Source organism: Oncorhynchus mykiss, chromosome 5, assembly GCF_057628025.1.
Source record: "Oncorhynchus mykiss isolate SJ-2025 chromosome 5, ASM5762802v1, whole genome shotgun sequence".
Classification (NCBI taxonomy): Eukaryota; Metazoa; Chordata; class Actinopteri; order Salmoniformes; family Salmonidae; genus Oncorhynchus; species Oncorhynchus mykiss.
The window spans coordinates 35,090,715-35,114,299 of NC_143026.1; the positions used below are offsets into that span (position 1 = coordinate 35,090,715).

Genomic DNA, 23,585 nt, shown 5'->3' on the forward strand with positions numbered 1-23,585 from the left:
ACTGGAACGAGAGCTAACTTTGTCGGGACCGTGCATCACGAGCCTGAGACAATCTGCCAGACCACTGACTCATTCAGCTCCCATTCCCCCCTCCTTTATAGCAGAAGCCTGAAACAAGTTTCTAAAGACAGTTGACATCTAGTGGAAGCCTTAGGAAGTGCAACTTGACCCCATAGACACTGTGTATTCGGTAGGCCAAGCTTTGGAAAACTACAAACCTAAAATTTCCGACTTCCTGGTTGGATTTTTCTCAGGTTTTCGCCTGCCATCTGAGTTCTGTTATACTCACAGACATCATTAACCTGTTAGAGCTCTAGGGGCGCTATTTCATTTTTGGATAAAAAACGTTCCCGTTTTAAGCGCGATATTTTGTCACGAAAAGATGCTCGACTATGCATATTCTTGACAGTTTTGGAAAGAAAACACTCTGAAGTTTCAGAATCTGCAAAGATTTTGTCTGTAAGTGCCCCAGAACTCATTCTACAGGCGAAACCAAGATGATGCATCACCCAGGAATTAGCAGAATTTCTGAAGCTCTGTTTTCCATTCTCTCCTTATATGGCTGTGATTGCGCAACGAATGAGCCTACACTTTCTGTCGTTCGCCCAAGGTCTTAGCAGCATTGTGACGTATTTGTAGGCATATCATTGGAAGATTGACCATAAGAGACTACATTTTCCAAGTGTCCGCCTGGTGTCCTGCGTCGAATTCGGTGCGCAATTGCCAGCTGCTTCTACTTTACCATTTGATTCAGGGGAGAAAGCATGTGTCCAAGAACGATGTATCAATGAAGAGATATGTGAAAAACACCTTGATGATTGATTCTAAACAACGTTTGCCATGTTTTCAGTCGATATTATGGAGTTAATTTGGAAAAAAGTTTGCGTTTTGAGGACTGAATTTATGGATTTTTTTGGGTAGCCAAATGTGATGTATAAAACGGAGCTATTTCTAATACACAAGGAATCTTTTTGGAAAAACTGAGCATCTGCTATCTAACTGAGAGTATCCTCATTGAAAACATCAGAAGTTCTTCAAAGGTAAATGATTTTATTTGAAGGCTTTTATGTTTTTGTTAATGTTGCGTGCTGGATGCTAACGCTAATGCTAACGCTAAATGCTAACGCGAAATGCTAACTCTAGCTAGCTACTTTTACACAAATTATTGTTTTCCTATGGTTGAGAAGCATATTTTGAAAATCTGAGATGACAGTGTTGTTTACAAAAGGCTAAGCTTGAGAGATGGCATATTTATTTCATTTCATTTGCGATTTTCATAAATAGTTAACGTTGTGTTATGCTAATGAGCTTGCTGATAGATTTACACAATCCTGGATACAGGGGTTTTTTCATAGCTAAACGTGACGCAGAAAACGGAGCGATTTGTCCTAAACAAATAATCTTTCAGGAAAAACTGAACATTTGCTATCTGAGAGTCTCCTCATTGAAAACATCTGAAGTTCTTCAAAGGTAAATGATTTTATTTGAATGCTTTTCTGTTTTTTTGTGTAAATGTTGCCAGCTGAATGCTAATGCTAAATGCTACGTTAGCCATCAATACTGTTACACAAATGCTTGTTTTGCAATGGTTGAGAAGCATATTTTGAAAATCTGAGATGACAGTGTTGTTAACAAAAGGCTAAGCTTGAGAGCTAGCATATTTATTTCATTTCATTTGCGATTTTCATGAATAGTTAACGTTGCGTTATGGTAATGAGCTTGAGTCTGTATTCACGAACCCGGATCCGGGATGGGGAGATCAGAAAGGTTAAAACAGTTTTAGAAACTTCAGAGTGTTTTCTATCCAATACTACTAATAATAATATGCATATATTAGCATCTGGGACAGAGCAGGAGGTAGTTCACTCTGGGCACGCTATTCATCTAAAAGTGCTGCCCCCTATCCCAAACAAGTTTTAACGTCATGCTGTGTGTTACTGCTGTCTTTCCATCGGCCCTATACAGTGGTGTAGCTGTGCCTGGAGAAGTGGGTATACTCAATTTTGCCAAAAAGTTCCCAAATGGCCTCTCAGCGAAGGAAATGCACCCTCTGGGAAAAATCCTGTTTTCCTATGTTTTTTCATTTGTTATCCTTTAGATTTTTCAAATTTTCACAATCAAAGTAACCTTGAATGGTACAGCAATAGGTTGGTACAGCTTTCTGTAAGAAAATGCGAAGAGTAGAGTCCCCCCTGTTTAGCTTACTATTGGCAGTTATAGTTTTTGGAGAAGGGACTGCGTGACAGTTGCAGTACTTTTGTCATCATTTTTTAAAATAGAAAAATAGTGACATTTTTTGTTTCTTGTTAAAACACATCAATCTGATTGGGTGGGCCTGTCAGGGCCTGGCTCCCCAGTGGGTGGGCCTCTGTCCACCCAGGCCCATCCATGTCTACACCCCTGATTCAAATAGTGCATGATGGCAATAGCGTATCACAAATAGCCTACTAACCAACATTTCGGATTAAACTTTTTCAATACTTGATTTGCATACCCATTGATGCTTTAGTTAAGCATTTACTGGTAGATATCATGAGTTGAAATGTCTCTCCTACCCTACAGGGTACCGATGTCATTCTTCTGTGAGCTGCTCCATTCCAAAACCAGATGACAGCTGCGACACTCTTGCTGCCTGCAGATGATATTCCTCTGAAACTGGGCTGTGTGTGCTGCGAGCATGTGAATATATTTCATGTGCCTTGCGATTGTGTAGGCTACTTTGTGCATGATTTCTCTGTTATACTACATAATTGATAAGTCGTATACCTCCACTACACTACTTTGATATGCATCAGTAGGGTTTAAAAAGTGAGTATAAGCAATGCCAACTGAAAAAAAACGGTGCATATTCTCCACTACACCACTGGCCCTTTGTGTTTAACCAAAAGTGTTCTCTCCTACATGAGTGTGCTGGTATTATGGTTGCTGTCCTTTCAGAATCATGAACCTGTCACACACTGAAGGTCTATAGGTTCGCCACTGCGCAAACATGTCTATAATAGATATAAGGGCTGTTAAGATAGCGAAGCGGTTTTATGCACTGACTGAATGGAAGCTGATAATTCTGAGTTTTTTACTTAGCTGGTCTCGGCTGCTTTTGGGAAGGAGTTACGAAATGACAAGTAGACCGAGACCGCTCATGACGCTATGACAACAATGACTTTGTCAGGATAGTGTATTGGAGGCCAAGTCAAGTGCAGGAGAGCAGATTATAATGAACAGGCGCACTTTTATTATAGTTCCAAAAAACGAGAGCCCTATATGAATCAAACGCGCTCAAAAAACGGAACATAAAAGTAGCACGTGTAAACTAACACCACCTAACATGAAAACAATTACACACCAAACATGATGGGAAACATAGGGTTAAATACAAGTAGCTTAATTGGGGAAATGAAAACCAGATGTGTATGGAAACAAGACGACAAATGGATATACAAACAATGAAGCGGCGATGGCTAGAAAGCCGGTGATGTCGATCACCGCCTGAACAAGGAGAGGGGCTGACTTCAGCAGAGGTCGTGACAGACTTATACATCATAATGACCAGAAGGCTCATCACAGTTTAGATACACATGTATCTCTAAATTATTTTAAACAAAACCATGTTAAGAAATCTTACAAACCTGAAAAAGGATAAAGAAGGAGACACGGAAAGTTGGCTTTTTTTTCACTGTGCTTCTCTTCCAACACATGAAGAAGTAGAGAGGCACACGCCTGCAACCGTTGAGAGTTTATGAGATGAGCAGTCTGGAAATTTCCAGTAACATGTTAATGTATAATTAGGAATCTTCTATCCCAGAAATTCCATTATCGCGCAAGTGTTCATCGATGCACGGGATTACACACTCTCATATTGGAAATTCCCACCTACAACTGTTCACATCAAATTTCACGGGAATATAGCAGATCCGATTTCACCCAGAACTTTTCATGCAGTGCATGATCTAAATTTTAAATGCAACAATGTTTCACATGCATAATTTTCTTTCTTACAGAGATAGCTAGCTAACATCAGCAAGCGGGCTGCAATAAAAAAAAACAGTTCCACTAACCAGTTGATGACCATTTGAAACTTAACTTCTTGTTGAAAGTTAATCTTGAAAACATCCTCTTCAGTATCACCTGCTGCTGTTGCAGACGCTGCACAACAGCCTTAAACAAAAGCTAGCTAGCTAGACCGTGGAAGAACATCATATTGCTATTGGGCAGTGATCTGTCAGCCTTCAAGATCTGTCAGCCTTCACTCCAAAATTCTGCCCTAATGCAGTTGAACATCAGATGCCTTCTGAGGGTTGAGTCAAGTGGTTCCAAAACTGTGGGGTGTGCCCCAGGGGTCAGCAGGGGGAAGAAGGAAGTAAATCCAGCTTTCAACTTACTCTTGGGCAGTGCTTCACCAGTTCCTCTTGTAATCTTAGTCATTGCAGAGAGCTCGTTATAAATGTCCAGATCAACTCGCCCATGTTAGCTAACGTTTTTTTTATTGAGGTTTTCTAGCCCAGATATATTGTAATGTTTTAGTCACTCAAATATTACATGAATGCACATTAAATATGGCAAAATGTATAGAATTGCATGAAATAAGCTTTAAACCTGCAAAATTCTCCCACCAACGAGGTGTGAACAGTTTGTATCATGAACAGTGCTTGTGCCCTCAAGCCTTTCGAGACTTTTAATTGTAAAGTTTTACCTTTCCACATTTCAGTTCAAAATGGGCAAACTTAGTTTGAAACTCAATTACTGCTTTGCTACTTCTGTGCAAAGCAGGTTAGAAAAGGTTAGAAAATAATTTTACTGTTCTAATTTTACCGGTCTCATTAATTAAGAGTTGAACAAGAGTGTGTAAATCTAAGTCTTGTTTAAAAGAACAGTGTAACAGGGAGCATCCATGAACAGCCATGAACACAGACCGTCGCTACTGTTTACTGCCTCTGAGGAAGAGGAGGACATCCCTGTAAAACAACTTAATGTTTCTGTCAATACAGCATGTGTGTGTCTTACAGCATGTGTGTGTCCTGCTGTGCACCTCAAACAATGATGAAAAAGTTACTGTGGCTGTTTATGACGTATAGGGAGGCAGTTGTTAATTCTTGATGCACCCTATCCCGTTAGCGTCAACACCCGCTGAATTGCAGCGCGCCATGTTCAAATAAAATTACTAAACATATTTAATTTTCATGAAATCACAAGTGCAATATAGCAAAACGCAGCTTAGCTTGTTGTTAAATATGCTTTACAGCGAAAGCAATCCAAGCGTTTGTGTGAGTTTAATGATCACTAGACAAAACATTATGAACATCTAGCATCAAAGTAGCTTGGTCACGAAAATCAGAAAAGCAATAAAATTAATTGCTTACCTTTGATGATCTTCGGATGTTTTCACGCACGAGACTCCCAGTTACACAATAACTGTTCCTTTTGTTAAATTAAGATTATTTTTATATCCTAAATACCTCCATTTGTTTGGCGCATTATGTTCAGAAATCCACAGGCTCGAGTGGTCACGACATCGCAGACGAAAATTCCAAATAGTATCCGTAATGTCCACAGAAACATGTCAAACTATTTTTATAATCAAACCTTAGGTTGTTTTTAAAATATATAATCGATAATATAACAACCGGGACAATCACTTTTTCAATTGGAGAGGGAGAGACAATGGCTACCCCACTCTGTTGCGCAAGCAAAACTCATGCGAACACCCAGCTATCCACTGACGCAATGTTATCTTTCTCGCTAATTTTTCAAAATAAAAGCCTGAAACTAACTAAGACTGTTGACACCTTGAGGAAGCGATAGGAAAAGGAATCTGGTTGATATCCCTTTAAATGATGCGAAGGCAGGCTATAGAACATGGAGCTTTCAAAATAGAAGCCACTTCCTAGTTTGATTTTCCTCAGGTTTTCACCTGCAATATCAGTTCTGTTATACTCACAGATAATATTTTGACAGTTTTGGAAACTTTAGAGTGTTTTCTATCATAATCTGACAATTATATGCATATTCTAGTTTCTGGGCCTGAGAAATAGGCAGTTTCAAATGGGTACGTTTTTCATCCAAAAAATCGAAATACTGCCCCCTACACTCAACAAGTTAATGATGACTTATGTTGACCTGACTTATCTGTATTGTGTGCGTGCAGCAGAGGGAGCATGGAGCATTGGAGCATGGACAGTGCCTTCCCAGGATATAGCCTAGTACAGTGTAGGGTATTTTGTTAGTGTTTCTGTGTGTGTTAACCATATTTAACCCTTTTGTAATTTAACATCAAGGAAGAGTACTATTCAGGGATATACTGTTATTAAGAGCACACCTGTGCAGTAGAGATGATGTATTGTCCCGTGACCCCCTTGTACTCTGATCTGTGTCTTTTCTGTAGTCTACATCCATCATTCCCAACACTGGACCGAGGTCAGGGCAGAGCTATTTTTCCTCATCTGCGCAAAATTGGAACACATGCTTACTTCATAATATAGTTCAGAGGAGAGTGGGTAAGAGGGAAGGTCTATTACAATGTAAGCCTCTCTTCCTGACTCTAAAAGAGGTTGTGAATGATCAACATTCTAATGAAGAAGTTTTGAAGGAAAATGGCTCCATGTTGGTTGATGAAAGGGTAATGGATTTCTTAGATTGCATTTTTGGCATTTTACAACAGTGGTCAGTGTCTTGACTATTTGTTTGGATGGCTGAACCGTTTGATTTTGTGTTGTGTGTTCTGAACTGTGTCGGGCATACAGTGCCTTCAGAAAGGATTCACACCCGTTTACTTTTTCCATATTTTGACGTTAAAAAGTGGAATTACAATGGATTTAATTGTCATTTTCTGTCAACGATATACACAAAATAATCTATCAAAGTGGAAGAAAAATTCATGTATATATATATATATATATATATATATATATATATATTATATATTTTTTAAATTGAAAATATAAGACTAAGATATCGTGATTATATAATGATTCAATCCCATGGGTCAATACATGTCAGAATTGTCTTTGGGAACAATTACAGCTGTGAGTCTTTCTGGGTCTCTAAGAGTTTTGCACACCTAGATTGTACAATATTTGCCCATTATTCTTTAAAAAGTTATTCAAGCTCTGTCAAGTTGGTTGTTGATCATTGCTAGACAACCATTTTCAAGTCTTGCCTTACATTTTCAATCAGATTTAAATCCAAACCATAAGTAGGCCACTCAGGAACATTCTATGTCGTTCTTGGTAAGAAATTACAGTGTATATTTGAGCTTGTGTATTAGATTGCTGTCCTGCTGAAAGGTGCAGTCGTCTCTCAGTGTCTGTTAGAAAGCAGACTGAACCAAGTTTTCCTCTAGTATTTTGTCTGTGCTTAGCTCTATTCCATTTATTTTTATTATAAAAACTCCCAGTCCTTGCCGATGACAAGCAAACCCATAACAGGATGAGCTGCCACCACCATGCTTGAAAATATGAAGAGTGGTACTCAGTGATGTGTTGGATTTGCCCCAAACATAACACTTTGTATTCAGGATTTTTTTAAAAACATTTTACCAACATTTTTGCAGTATTACTTTAGTGTGTTATTGCAAACAGGATGCACGTTTTGGCATCTTTAATATCCTGTAATATCCTATGATTGTCACGTTCTGACCTTAGTTCCGTTGTTATGTCTTTGTTTTAGTATGGTCAGGGCGTGAGTTGGGTGGGTTGTCTATGTTCCGTTTTCTATGTTGTGTTTTTGCATTTGGCCTGGTATGGTTCTCAATCAGAGGCAGGTGTCGTTAGTTGTCTCTGAGAATCATACTTAGGTAGCCTTTTCCCACTTGTGTTTTGTGGGTGTTTATTTTCTGTCTAGTGTGTTTTGTCACCTTACAGAACTGTTTTGGTTTCATTTCTTTCTCTTTGTTATTTTGTTTAGTGTTCTGAGTGTAAATAAATATTATCATGAACACATACCACGCTGCGCTTTGGTTCTCACCTCGTTCCACCGACGTTCGTTACAATGATAGTATGGTGGAGTAACTATAATGTTGTTGATCCATCCTCAGTTCTCTTATCACAGCTGTCACGGCCATCAAAAGAAGTGGACCAAAGTGCAGCGTGGTGAGCACACATTTTCCTTTTTATTTAAAAAGGACAAACGAAAGAAAACAACAAACGAAAGAAACAACCGTGAAGCTTATAGGGCTAAGTGCCACAAACAAAGTTAACTACCCACACTGAAAGGAGGGAAAAAAGGAGGGAAAAAGGGCTTCCTAAGTATGAGAACCATACCCGGCCAACACATAGATACACAAATCATAGAAATAAAGGACATAGAATGCCCACCCAAATCACACCCTGACCAAAGCAAAAAGAGAGATAAAAAAAAGTCTCTCTAAGGTCAGGGCGTGACAACAGCCTATAAACTCTGTAACTGTTTTAAAATCACCATTGGCCTCAAGGTTGAAATCCCCGAGGGGTTTCCTTCCTCTACGGCGACTGAGAAGGAGGAAGGGCACCTGTATCTTTGTAGTGACTGGGTTTATTGATACACCATCCAAAGTATAATTAATAACTGCACCATGCTCAAAGGGATATTCAATGACAGAGTTTCTGCTACCAATAGGTGCCCCTCTCTGCAAATCATTGGAAAACCTCCCTGATCTTCATGGTTGAAATTGTGCTTGAAATTCACTGCTCAACTGAGGGACCTTACATATAATTGTACAGTATGTGTGGGGTACAGAGATGGGGAGGTCATTTAAAAATCATGTTAAACATTATTATTACACACAGAGTGACTCTATGCAACTTTATTGTGACATATTAAGCAAATGTTTACTCCTGAATATATTTAGGCTTGCCGTAACACAAGGGTTGAATACTTATGGACTGAAGTCATTTCAGCTTTTCATTTTTATTAATTTGTAAACGTTTAAAAGAAATCTACTTTGACATTATGGGTATTGTGTGTTGATCAGTGACACAAAATCTCAATTTAATCCATGTTAAATTCAGGCTGTAACGTAACAAAATGTGGAAAATGTCAAGTAGTGTGAATACTTTCTGAAGGCACTGTAATTGCCCATGGCATGGTGTGTGTGGCCACTGTGAGTGCTGCTTGTGAATGGATTGGTTCTCTGGAGAATTGAAGTCTCCATTTGGCCGGATGGGTCTGCGTTTGCTGCCAGATCAAAGGGGACTCAGGCAGGTTCTGTGTCTCTGGCCTCTCCTTTTATCTCAGGCTCCACTACACCCTCAAAGTGCCAGCGCTGAACCAGACCCTTCTTCACAAAGTTCAATCTTCTCATTTTCCTCACCCATTTCATAAGGTTATAGCTTTTTTCATTGGCTGTCCGTGTCATTCTTTCACCATAATGCCTAAGGCCTACAGGAGGTACTGTTGCCTGAGATGACACACTCTATTGCCCTGAGAGGTTTTGCATCAAATACACACACACACAGAATTCAGGGGTGCTGTTACAATGCATCTGTGTGCATCTCCTACAGAGATTGATGATTAATTTGTCAAATGTAAATATATGCCTCGTAATGTGAGCTATAACTATAAAGTGTGAGATGTTATGGATGAGACTGCCTTCTCACTAGAGAACATGATACATTGAAGAGTAATAACGAGTAAGAGAAATTGTGCAGGTGACAAAGAGAGGAAACAAATGGCTCCAAATGAAATATGCTTCCTAAAGTATGAGAGGTGCTCAGTCTCTCCTGGCCCGTCATCTCATCCCCACCCTGATGGACAGGAACCTTGAGGTTTGGCACTGAGCTCAGGGTAGTTCGGCTTCCGCTTGCCTTTGGTCCAAATCAGTGTTGGCTATGCGATTAATCCCTGTCCAGATCTCTGTGCTTCGTCAGCCTCACTCCCAGTTGAGATAAATCAGACCGGCCCAGTCTTTAACGAGGGGATGCCGATGGTAAAGTCTCCCTCACTACCTCATTAGCCTGTCTGGGAGAAAAGGACACAGAAAAGGAGAACATTAATTTAGTCTTAATCTCTAACTTAAACACGTTTTCCTCTCGTGCTAATTGAAAGGAGTGGTTTTCTTTGATTGAAATTATATTTCAACGAGTGATTCCATTGGCATTGGCACAAGAAATATTTAGGAGGATAACATCTTTACTAGAGCAAGATCAGCTCCAGGAATTCCAGCAACATAGTAAAAATCTGTGGGTCCTGTGGCATTCAATTGAGTATCTTTCTCTACTCTCCGTTGACACACACACACGGTCCACCTGCTGTGGAAGAAATCAATTATCACTCCAGTCCCCAAGAAACCATGCCCTGTAATGAATGACTTTAGACCAATCGCGCTCACATCCGTAGTGACGAAGTTCTTAGACTTCGCTATTGGCACAATAGTGCATCTTATCCTAAAACACAGTGAAAGCCCATCAGCATACTTAAGGCTCACGTTCATTGACTTTAGCTCCGCCTTAAATACTATCCAAGTGCATGTCCTGCTGGAGAAGCTGAGTTCGCCATTCATAATACGGTGGTACCACTCCTTCCTTACCAACAGGATGCAGCAAGTCAGAGTTAACTCTATGCTCTCTGATGTCCAACTACCTGGTTAAGTTCTCGGATGGCACCGCTGTCCTCGGGCTCTTAAACAAAGGCTCTGAAACCAACGGCTGCAGGGCAAATATTTAAGGATTCGTCATATGATGTGATGAACAAAAAACAGAGTTGATCCTTGAATCCATTGGGGACCACATCACCATAGTGGTACATGGGGAAAACGTTGAGCAGGTGAACTCATACAACTACCTGTGGATCCAAACTGACAGTGGGCTGTGCTGGCTCAAACATATGGAGTGCGTTTGCTCAAACATCCAACAGCATTTGCACTTCCTGCATCGACTCAGTATATGGAGTCAACCAGAAGCCGACATGAGTAAGACCTTTAAACGGGTCAACATACAGAAGGCTGCTGGGTCAGACGGATTACCATGATGTGTGCTCTGGGCATGTGCTGACCAACTGGCAGGTGTCTTCACTGCCATTTTCAATATGTCCCTGATTGAGTCTGTAATACCAACATGCTGTGCCCAAGTGCCCAAGAGCACTAAGGTAACCTGCCTAAATGACTACAGACGGGTAGCACTCACGTACATAGCTTTGAAGTGCTTTGAAAGGCTGGTAAGGACTCACATTAACACCATTATCCCAGAAACCCTAGACCCACTCCAATTTGCATTCCACTCAAGCAAATCCACAGATGACGCAATCTCTATTGCACTCCACATTGTCCTTTCTTACATGGACAAAAGGAACACCTACGTGAGAATGCTATTCATTGACTACAGCTCAGCGTTCAACACCATAGTGCCCTCAAAGCTCATCACTAAGCTAAGGATCCTGGGACTAAACACCTCCCTCTGCAACTGGATCCTGGACTTCCTGACAGACCGCCCCCAGGTGGTGAAGGTAGGTAGCAACACATCTGCCACGCTGATCCTCAACACTGGAGCCCCTCAGGGGTGCGTGCTCAGTACCCTCCTGTACTCCCTGTTCACCCATGACTGCATGGCCAGACACGACTCCAACACCATCATTAAGTTTGCCAATGACACAACAATGGTAGGCCTGATCACTGACGACAATGAGACAACCTATAGGGAGGAGTTCAGAGACCTGGTTGGGTGGTGCCAGAATAACAACCCATGCCTCAATGTAATCAAGACAAATTGTGACAGATTGTGGACTAGTGGAGCAGGTTGAGAGCATCAAGTTTCTTGGTGTCCACATTACCAACAAACTAGAATGGTCCAAACACACCAAGACAGTCGTGAAGAGGGCCCGACAAAACCTATTCCCCCTCAACGATTTGGCATGGGTACGCAGACTTAAAAGGTTAAACAGCTGCAACATCGAGAGCATCACTGCCTGGTACGGCAACTGCTCAGCCTCCGACCGCAAGGCACTACAGAGGGTAGTGAGGATGGCCCAGTACATCACTGGGGCTAAGCAGCCTGACATCCAGGACCTCTACACCAGGCGGTGTCCGAGGAAGGCCAAAACAATTGTCAAAGACCCCTGCCACCCCAGTCATAGACTGTTCTCTCTGCTACCGCATGGCAAGTGGTACCGGAGCGCCAAGTCTAGGACCAAAAGGCTTCTCAACAGTTTTTACCCCCAAGCCATAAGACTCCTGAACAGGTAATCAAATGGCTACCCGGACTATTTGCATTGTGTCCCACCACCCGCCACCCTCCGCCCGCCATCCCCTCTTTTACACTGCTGCTACTCTCTGTTTATCATCTATGCATAGCCACTTTAACTATACCTACATGTACATATTACCTCAATTAGCCTGACTATCCGGTGCCCCTGCACATTGACTCTGTACCGGTACCAGCTGTATGTAGCCTCGCGGCTGTTATTTTCACTCTATCTTTCCCCTTTACTTATCTATTGTTTACCTAATACCAATTTTGTTCCTTTAAAATTGCACTGATGGTTAGGGCTTGTAAGTAAGCATTTCACGGCAATGACGGACTGAAGCTTTGCCTGGCATGAACATAAGAATTTATTGTGTGGATGGGGAGAGGGGTGTTTGATGGGGGGTTATTCTCTATGGTATATATGTGGAAGCAAAAGCACTCTCTATTGTCCAATTTCCCCTTGGGGACAATGAAGTACAGTTGAAGTTGGAAGTTTACATACACCTTAGCCAACTACATTTAAAATCAGTTTAATTCCTGGTCAAATTTCCTGTCTTAGGTCAGTTAGGATCACCACTTTATTTTAAGCTTCATTAAGTTGTACCATGCAAAACACCAGTCTCAACGTCAACGGTGAAGAGGTGACTCCGGGATGCTGGCCTTTTTGGCGTCACTGTTGATGTTGAGCCTGGTGTTTTGTGGGTACTATTTAATGAAGCTGCCAGTTGAGGACTTGTGAGGCATCTGTTTCTCAAACTGGGCACTAATGTACTTGTCTTCTTGCTCAGTTGTGCACCGGGGCCTCCCACTCCTCTTTCTATTCTGGTTAGAGCCAGATTCGCTGTTCTGTGAAGGGAGTAATACACAGCGTTAAACGAGATCTTCAGTTTCTTGGCAATTTCTATCATGGAATAGCCTCCATTTCTTAGAACAAGAATAGACTGACGAGTTTCAGAAGAAAGTTCTATGTTTCCTGCTTTTTTTAGCCTGTAATCAAACCGACAAATGCTGATGCTCAAGACACTCAACTGGTCTAAAGAAGTCCACGTCTATTGCTTCTTTAATCAGACAACAATTTTCAGCTGTGCTAACATAACTGCAAAAGGGTTTTCTAATGATCATTTAGCCTTTTAAAATGATAAACTTGGATTAGCTAACATAACGTACCATTGGAACACAGGAGTGATGGTTGCTGATAATGAGCCTCTGTACGGCTATGAAGATATTACTTTAGAAATCAGCTGTTTTCAGCTACAATAGTCATTTACAACATTAACAATGTCTTTGCTGTTATTTTAATGGATACATTTTTTTATTTAAATTTTAAAAAATAGCTTTTCTTTCAAAAACAAGGACATTTCTAAGTGACCCCAAACTTTTGAATGGTAGTGTACATTGTAGTATTGTTATATGGTGGTATTATACATTGGGCATATTATATATTATGGCTCCCGAGTGGTGCAACGGTCTAAGGCATTGCATCTCAGTGCAAGAGGCATAACTACTATACCTGGTTTGAATCCAGGCTGCTTCACATTCGGCTGTGATTAGGAGTCCCATAGCGCGGTGCACAATTGGCTCAGCGTCGTCCTGGTTTGGCCGCCGTAGGCGTCATTGTAAATAAGAATTTGTTATTAATTTACTTGCCTAGTTTAAGAAAAAAATAAATTTTGTATTGTAGATATGTATATGATGTACTGTTTTATCTTTTGTTTTATTTGTAATCTATGTGCCTTAATATGTTTGGACACCAGGAAGAGTAGCTGCTGCCTTGGCAACAGCTAATGGGGATCCCTAATAAATGCAAATACAAAGGGTTTTACCTATCACCAGAAAGGGTTCCCCTATGGAGACAAACCGAAGATCCCTATTTGGTTCTACTTACCACCTTTTTTTCTAAGAATGTAGTCCAGAGGAAATTACATAGGTGTTACTTTGAACAACCCTGATTGAAGTGGAGGTACTATCAAAGGCTACGAGCTTTCAGATAATGCAGGGTCAGGGGATAAGACCACAACTCATTAACAGGGTTGCAGATTATTTCATCAAGGATCTAATGAACTGTTGATACGGCTGATACAGGGGGCTGGTGAAATGGACTTAAGGGCTTTATATCATGCTGGTTTTATGCACCTTGTCTCACACTGAAATCAATACACAAATACAGTATATATATATATATATATATGTTTGATAATTATATAGACCTGATCATCTGTTGAACAAATTGATCAACACTTTGGCGAGCTTGCCAGGAGCGGGTGACCACTTCGCTGGACTGACCATTGACCCACGTGCAAGCGCTACAAAATTATAAGGTAAGCGGACGCCTGTTATATCTAATGTCTGTAATTTGCTGTAGCACGTTGTGGTTAATGAGTCATTCTGGCAAGTAAGTGGCGCCTCGCTGTTAAATTTATACGAACCTACATTTCTGTGTAATGATGAAATAATTTAAAGTGTGAACCTATTGTGCTATTCATGGGAGGAAGCACAGACCACCTAGGTGGAAATAGGTTATGAATTCCTGTGTTAAATGTTTATGATTATTAGACTTGGTGATAGGACTTAGGGCACAAATTCCAAGTATAAACGCCAATTGTTGAGACTATTGTGATGAGACTTGGTGATAGGACTTAGGTCACAAATTCCAAGTATAAACGCTGATTGTTGCGATAGAGTTAAGTGTTTGAATATTTTTCAGATAAGGTATTCTGTAATTGTTCTATGTATTTTGTAATTGTTCTATGTATTATGTTTTCTGTGTGGTATGACTGGATGGTCGGACATTAAACCAGGAGTTAGTTATGAGCAATATAATGTGTGTGTATTGTGTATTTGTTTAGTGGACATTCGAAAAGATACTCGAAGATTTGCCTGTGTGGGTATAAACCTTAATGCATACACCCTTGCTGTATTAGGAAATAGACCTACCCGTGTGTTACTGACCCATGTTATTTTAAAAATAAATAGTTTTAATAGTTCCTCCCTTGAAAGGAGAAGACCATAACGTGACACAGAGTTTTTTCAGGCGCATGTGCATTTCTTGTTTACCTTTTACATTGACGACGTTATTGTCCGGTTGAAATATTATAGATAATTTATGCAAAAAAACAACCTGAGGATTGAATATAAACATCGATTGACATGTTTCTATGAATTTTACGGATACAATTTGGATTTTTTTGTCTGATTGTTTTGACTGAGTTTGAGCCTGTGGATAACTGAAGAAAACGTGCTAACAAAACGGAGGTTTTTGGATATAAAGAGACTTCATCAAATAAAAGGAACATTTATTGAGTAAATTAATGTCTTCTGATTGCCACCATATGAAGATCATCAAAGGTAAGGGATTAATTGTATCTCTATTTCTGAGTTTTGTAACACTTCTGCTTGGCTGGTTACTGTTTGTAATAATTTGTCAACTGGGCTATGTTCTGGGCTAGGTATGTTCTGGGCTAGGTATGCTTTCGCCGAAAAGCATTTTATAAATATGACACTGTGGTTGGTTTAACAAGAAGTTAATCTTTAAACCTATGTAAAATATGTTTTGTTTTCTGAACTTTTATAATGAGCATTTCTGAATTTGGCGCTCTGCAACCTCACTGGATGTTAGCCAGATTGGACGCTAGCGTGTGTTTGGGATAGGGGGCAGCATTTTCATTTTCTTTTTGAACTTTTCATCCGGCTGGACCAGAACGCGCTTTTGGATTTGTTTACCAAACGCCCTAACAAAAGAAGCTATTTGGACATAAATAATGGACATTATCGAACAAAACAAACATTTATTGTGGAACTGTGATTCCTGGGAGTGCCTTCTGATGAAGACCATCAAAGGTAAGTGAATATTTATAATGCTATTTATGACTAAAGTTGACTGCGCAAAATGGCAGATATTTATTTTGGTTGGTTTGGGCTCTGAGCGCCGTTCTCAGATTATGCTTTTTCCATAAAGTTTTTTTAAAAATCTGACACAGCGGTTGCATTAAGGAGAAGTGTATCTAAAGTTCCATGCATAACACTTGAATTTTCATCAACATTTACAGTGGGGAGAACAAGTATTTGATAACCTGCAAAATCGGCAGTGTTTCCTACTTACAAAGCATGTAGAGGGCTGTAATTTTTTATCATATGTACACTTCAAATGTGAGAGATGGAATCTAAAACAAAAATCCAGAAAATCACATTGTATGATTTTTAAGTAATTAATTCGCATTTTATTGCATGACATAAGTATTTGATCACCTACCAACCAGTAAGAATTCCAGCTCTCACAGACCTGTTAGTTTTTCTTAAAGAAGCCCTCCTGTTCTCCACTCATTACATGTATTAACTGCACCTGTTTGAACTCATTACCTGTATAAAAGACACCTGTCCACACACTCAGTCAAACAGACTCCAACCTCTCCACAATGGCCAAGACCAGAGAGCTGTGTAAGAATATCAGGGTTAAAATTGTAGACCTGCACAAGGCTGGGATGGGCTACAAGACAATTGGCAAGCAGCTTGGTGAGAAGGCAATAACAATTGTTAGAAAATGGAAAAAGTTCAAGATGATGGTGAATCACCCTCGGTCTGGGGCTCCATGCAAGATCTCACCTCGTGGGGCATCAATGATCATGAGGAAGGTGAGGGATCAGCCCAGAACTACACGGCAGGACCTGGTCAATGACCTGAAGATAGCTGGGACCACAGTCTCAAAGAAAACCATTAGTAACACACTACGCCGTCATGGATTAAAATCCTGCAGCGCACGCAAGGTCCCCCTGCTCAAGCCAGCGCATGTCCATGCCCGTCTGAAGTTTGCCAATGACCATCTGGATCAGGGGTGTCAAAGTCAAATGGACGGAGGGCCAAATAAAAAAATCAGCTACAAGACGAGGGCCGGACTGTTCGAATGTTCATTGAAAAATTTTTAAATGACGCATATAGTCTAGTGAACCTAATTGAACCTACTGAAAACCTAACAAATATATTACAATATGATCAGATAAATAAAGCAATATTTTCTTATGGCTCTGTCAGTAATCTTTAATTTTCAACAGACACAAAAGACAAATTTCCTTTATATAAATATCCCCATAACATGAACATTAAATGAAAGAAACCGGTATTCAAGGCACCATCAGTAGACTATATTTTCTATTTTAGCAAAAGTGGGCTAAATTTACTTCAAAGAAAAAACAATAATAGCAATTTTCTATCATCCACTCAACTGAAATATTTTTAAAATATAATTGGATTGAAATACAAAAAAATAAAGTGCAAAAATCTATTAATCAAAAACAACACTTTGTTTAAGGAGAAGTAACATGCAGTGAAAACAAATATTAAATTTTAACTTTTAAACTTGAACTGAGTAAAAACTCTAAATATGTGATTGCACAGTAATGTTCACTTGTTTGAGGTTGAGGGTGATACTTGGTGGTGTCCCATCTTTTCCACAAGTTCATCAATGTTCGGGGTAAGGCTCTGAGCTGAAGAAATCCTCAGAATTGAGTGGAGGTGTTCAGCAGTAAGTCGACTTCTGTGTGATGTTTTGTTCAGGTTCATCAAAGAAAACAGTTGTTCACACAGGTATGTGCTGCCAAACATAGACAACGTTTGAGCAGCCTGGATGCGCAGCTGGGGCATTGTGCCGGGGAGGAAACGGGCAAACTCCGCAGCACCCACTGCCGCATATTTTTCCCTCAGTGCATCATTGCATTGGAGGTCAATCAACTCCATTTGGAGGTTTGGTGGTGAGCTTTCCACGTCAACAGCAAATGGGTTACCGAGCAGTTCCAACCTGCTTTTTTGTGCTTCAAAGTCAGCAAATCGGCGTCGAAAGTCAGTGGTAAGCATACCTATTTTATCAGCCAACTGTGTGCTCGGGAACGCACTGGTAGAGAGCTTCTCTTTCATGGTCTGGCAGCTGGGAAAGTGGCTCAAATTTTCTTTCCGCATCTGCGTCTCCCACAGAGTCAGTTTGGTTTTAAATGCCTTCACTGTACTGTACATATCAGAGATGACACGATCCCGACCCTGCAGCTGCAAGTTTATTGCATTCAGATGACTCGTAATGTCACACAGAAAAGCCATTTCACACAGAAACATTTCGTCTCGGAGTTGTGTTGTGTCTTTCCCTTTGCTGTCCAAGAATAGACAAATCTCCTCACGAAGCTCGAAACATCTTTGAAGCACCTTTCCCTGGCTTAGCCATCGCACCTCTGTGTGATAAGGCAAATCACCATGCTCCGTTTCTAACTCCGTCAGAAATGCCTTGAACTGGCGGTGATTCAAACCTTTGGCTCTGATAAAGTTAACTGTGCGCGTGATGATGCTCATTACATGCTCCATTTTCAAGGCTTTACCGCACAACGCTTCCTGGTGTATGATACAATGATAAGCTGTCAGCTCACCTGTCGCATTTTCCTCTTGCATCTTTTCCCGTATCTTCGCCACCAGTCCGCTCCTGTGTCCACACATCGCAGGTGCTCCGTCGGTTGTCAAACCCACGAGTTTTTCCCAAGGCAGCTCCATCTCATTTACACATCTTGACACCTCTTCATACAAATCATGCCCCGTAGTTGTGCCATGCATAGGACGTAAAGCCAAAAACTCCTCTGTCACGCTTAGGCTGGAGTCCACTCCGCGGATGAAAATTGACAACTGGGCAATGTCAGAAATGTCGGTGCTCTCATCCACAGCCAAGGAATATGCAATAAAATCTTTTCCCTTTTTCACAAGCTGCTCTTTTAGATTGATGGACAACTGGTCTACTCTCTCGGCAATGGTGTTTCTGCTCAGACTCACATTTAAAAAGAGTTGCCTTTTTTCTGGGCAAACTTCGTCACAAACTTTAATCATGCAGTTTTTGATGAAATCCCCCTCCGTAAATGGCCGGGCTGATTTAGCGATCTCTTCTGCCAAAATAAAACTGGCCTTGACAGCAGCCTGGCCTTGTGATTTGGCTTTTTTGAACAGAGCCTGTCGAGATTTGAGGCCTCGTTTTAATTCCTCTGCCTTTTGTAGCCTTTGTTCCATGTCCATATTCTTGTTTTTGTCCGCGTGTTTCGTTTCATAATGTCGTCTCAGATTATACTCTTTCAGTACCGCCACACTTTCTCCACACAGAAGACACACAGGTTTTCCAGCTACCTTCGTGAACATATACTCCGACTCCCACCTTGTTTGAAACCCCCGGTTCTCAGTATCCACCTTCCGTTTTGCCATTTTTGATGGGTATCTGAAAGTTAATTTTACTGTGATGCTGACGACTGCTGTGCCAATAAATATTGAAATGAAGCAGCCTACTGCTCGGTGCGTCACCTTTGCATTGTGGGAAATGTAGTATTGGTGCGTGTAAAAGATCTGCGGGCTGCCGGCTTGCTGCGGGCCGGTTCTAATAATAAATCAAGATCATCCCAGGGGCCGTAAAAAACCTTCTTGCGGGCCGGATGTGGCCCGCGGGCCTTGACTCTGACATATGTGATCTGGATGATCCAGAGGGGGAATGGGAGAAGGTCATGTGGTCTGATGAGACAAAAATAGAGCTTTTTGGTCTAAACTCCACTCGCCGTGTTTGGAGGAAGAAGAAGGATGAGTACAACCCCAAGAACACCATTCCAACAGTGAAGCATGGAGGTGGAAACATCATTCTTTGGGGATGCTTTTCTGCAAAGGGGACAGGATGACTGCACCGTATTGAGGGGAGGATGGATGGGGCCATGTATCGCGAGATCTTGGCCAACAACCTCCTTCCCTCAGTAAGAGCATTGAAGATGGGTCGTGGCTGGGTCTTCCAGCATGACAACGACCCAAAACACACAGCCAGGGCAACTAAGGAGTGGCTCCATAAGAAGCATCTCAAGGTCCTGGAGTAGCCTAGCCAGTCTCCAGACCTGAACCCAATAGAAAATCTTTGGAGGGAGCTGAAGTCCATATTGCCCAGCGAGAGCCCCGAAACCTGAAAGATCTGGAGAAGGTCTGTATGGAGGAGTGGGCCAAAATCCCTGCTTCAGTGTGTGCAAACCTGGTCAAGAACTACAGGAAACTAATGATCTCTGTAATTGCAAACAAAGGTTTCTTTAACAAATATTAAGTTCAGCTTTTCTGATGTATCAAATACTTATGTCATGCAATAAAATGAAAATTAATTACTTAAATCATACAATGTGATTTTCTGTATTTTTGTTTTAGATTCCGTCTCTCACAGTTGAAGTGTACCTATGATAAAAAATTACAGACCTCTACATGCTTTGTAAGTAGAGAAACCTGCAAAATCACCAGTGTATCAAATACTTGTTCTCCCCACTGTATAATGAGTATTTCTGTGAATTCATGTGGCTCTCTGCAATATCACTGCATGTCTTGGAACTACTGAACATAACATGCCAATGTAAAATGAGATTTTTGGATATAAAATATGACCTCTACCGATCAAAACATACATGTATTGTGTAACATGAATTCCTATGAGTGTCATCGGATGAAGATCATCAAAGGTTAGTGATTCATTTTATCTCTATTTGTGCTTTTTGTGACTCCTCTCTTTGGCTGGAAAAAAGGCTGTTTTTTTCTGTTAGTTGGTGGTGACCTAACATAATCGTTTGTGGCACTTTCGCTGTAAAGCATTTTTGAAATCAGACACTGTGGCTGGATTAACTAGAATTGTATCTTTAAAATGGTGCCTAATACTTGTCTGTTTGAGAAATTTGATTTATGAGATTTCTGTTGATTTGTATTTGGCTCCCTGCAATTTCATTGGCTGTTGGCTAGCGGAACCCCAGTTCAGCTTAGCAATCCATGTGTTCAAATAAGAAGGATCCGCCCTTATGTTTAGGGGTAGTACGTATGATTCTAAGTTATATAAATGTCTCCTCTGCTATTGAATGGCCTAAATATCCCGTTCATCCACTGCCTTTTTCATTTGGAAATATGAAGATATAACCTGTCTTGAACAATTTGAGACCTGTAACCGAACCCCAACTTTGTCTTTGTGGTAGAGGTAGTATTACCATGGGCCTTTCAGACAACCTTAGGAGTTACGCAGGTGTGCCACCAACTACCGAACCCTCCCTTAATATGAATCATGCATTAACCTTCTCTGACTCTATACCTGGAATACCCATATCCGTTTTGGGTCTGGATTGGGGGCTCCTAATGGTGTTATGTGGGTTTGCGGTGAATATGGCTACCTATAATTGCCTAATAGGTGGGATGGTTGCTGTTATTTAGGCTAAACTCAAATTAAAGTTGCAATCATACCCCTGCTGAACCTATTGGAGGCTAAGCATAAATCCACAGCGCACCGCAGTAGCCTTGTGAAATGAGCAATGGCAGATAATGGCTTGGCTAGTGGATTTTCTCGTAGCAATGGTGAACTTTTCGGATTGGCACTCTTCCCAGGGTCTGGAATTAGTGTTAGGAGATTGGAATAATAACATCACCTACTCAATGGAGGCCCATATGAATTTGACTATTGCTGGTTTTACCCTTCTTTCTACTGATGTTCAAAATCTTAAAGCTGTTACAGCCAGGCATAGCCTGGAATTAGACTACATCCTGGATAAGGAGGGTGGATATTGCAGGGCCCTAAATTCTCTTTCCCCCACGGAATGTGTTATGCTTCTCCCTGACTCCTCTGATAATATGACAGAGCTTTTGAAATAATTAACACAGTTGGCTGATACCTACACCCCCACAGGAGAAGACTCCTGGTTCCCGTTTGGGTGGTTGAAAGATAAACTAGGACATTTTGGATTTAAGTTGTTTTCCATTTTGGTTCCATTACTGCTCCCACTGATCGTTTTGTTAATTTGCATTTATGCATTCTGTGCAGCTGGCATATGTGTACTTCATAAGGCCAGGCATGTTTATGCTTCATGTTCTTCATCCCCCAGACCCTTATTTCTATCCTCAATCTCCTGAGGATTGCTTGCAATCTAATACACCTTTTATGGATGATTCTTATAATCACTATGCTTGAGTTACTTAGATTTTGTTGAGGCCTGGTGGCCTCAAAGGGGGGATTGAAGGGGTTAAACCAAGACCTCATACCTTTTTAAAGGGTTAATAAATTGTGTTATGACTAACTGTAAGGTCTTGTCTTTTAGGAGAAGCTGAAGAGTGTTTTGAGTGTTGTGCCCTTCAGACACCATCAGAAGGCGGAAACTGCCTGCGTTCATACTCCTCCTGTCTGGGCCCCACCTTGCTATCTGAGGTTCTGAGAATACGACTGGTTTTGTGAGAACACAAGGTTGCCACAGGCCTGATGAAAACAGCCACCTGTCAGAAGATGCTTGGACTCGTTCACCTTGTTATGACCCTATACTTGTGATGAAAGGTCAAGTTTCGGTCAAACCCACTTCTGAGCTTTTAATTGCTGACAAGATGGTTTCTGCTGTCAGGGGGAGGTTAGATTTATTAAAATGTTGTTGCCAGGGAAACTCACGCAAGGAGGACTGGGAGAGGCTATATGAGTTACAGGATGTCTTAGACATTTTGCAGAACCTGGGGAGAGCTGTCATATACTGTACCAATTTCTGCCTGTAATTGTATATCTACAGGATATTATTATTCTTTTTTAAATTTTACCCTCTTTTTCTCCCCAATTTTGTGGTTTCCAATTGTTAGTAGTTACTATCTTGTCTCATCGCTACAACTCCCGTACGGGCTCGGAAACACAACCCAACCAAGCCGCACTGCTTCTTAACACAGCGCGCATCCAACCTGGAAGCCAGCCGCACCAATGTGTGGGAGGAAACACCGTGCACCTGGCGACCTGGTTAGTATGCACTGTGCCCGGCCCGCCACAGGAGTCGCTAGTGTGCGATGAGACAAGGATATCCCTCAAGGCCAAACCCTCCCTAACCCGGATGACGCTAGGCCAATTGTGCGTCACCCATGATAATTTGAATACTTAAACAAAGAGTCTGTGTTTCATTTCTACTACCAATATATATATATATATATATATGTTTGATACTTATCATATACCTGATCATCCGTTGAAGAAATTGACCAACAGAAGCAGGATGTGAAATCTGACACCTCTTGAAGCTGGCATGTCCCTCCTACCATTTAATTTGCTCTTCTGACTGCCCATCACCTCCTGGCTGAACCCTACTTCACAGCAACTAACAATTTGCCTGAAGTCCTTACATAATAAAGCAGCAGGAGATAGTGGTTTCGTCACTGTAACACATTCAGAGATTGATTTATAGTCAGTAATCTAAAATAATTCATATATTTGAAACAATAAACACTTCCTGTGTGTCATGAAAGGCGAGTTCCTAACGAGTTCAGGAAGCCAAGCTAGAGCTCTGTGAAACGTTCACAGTGATAAGGAAGTGGATGGCTGCAAACTTTCTACTTTTAAACTCGGACAAAACAGAGATGCTTGTTCTAGGTCCCAAGAAACAAAGAGATCTTCTGTTGAATCTGACAATTAAT

General features: G+C 41.0%; 1 long non-coding RNA gene across 2 annotated transcripts in view; it reads left to right on the forward strand.

Moving 5' to 3' along the window:
* The first annotated feature begins 348 nt into the window (after window positions 1–348).
* LOC149983252 (uncharacterized) overlaps window positions 349–23,585 on the forward strand; it is a 222,149-nt gene continuing 198,912 nt past the window's right edge. For both annotated transcript variants that reach the window (XR_016495995.1, XR_016495996.1), the window contains exons 1-2: window positions 349–1,040; window positions 1,409–1,470. This is a non-coding gene — a long non-coding RNA (uncharacterized LOC149983252). The remainder of the gene's footprint in view (window positions 1,041–1,408; window positions 1,471–23,585) is intronic.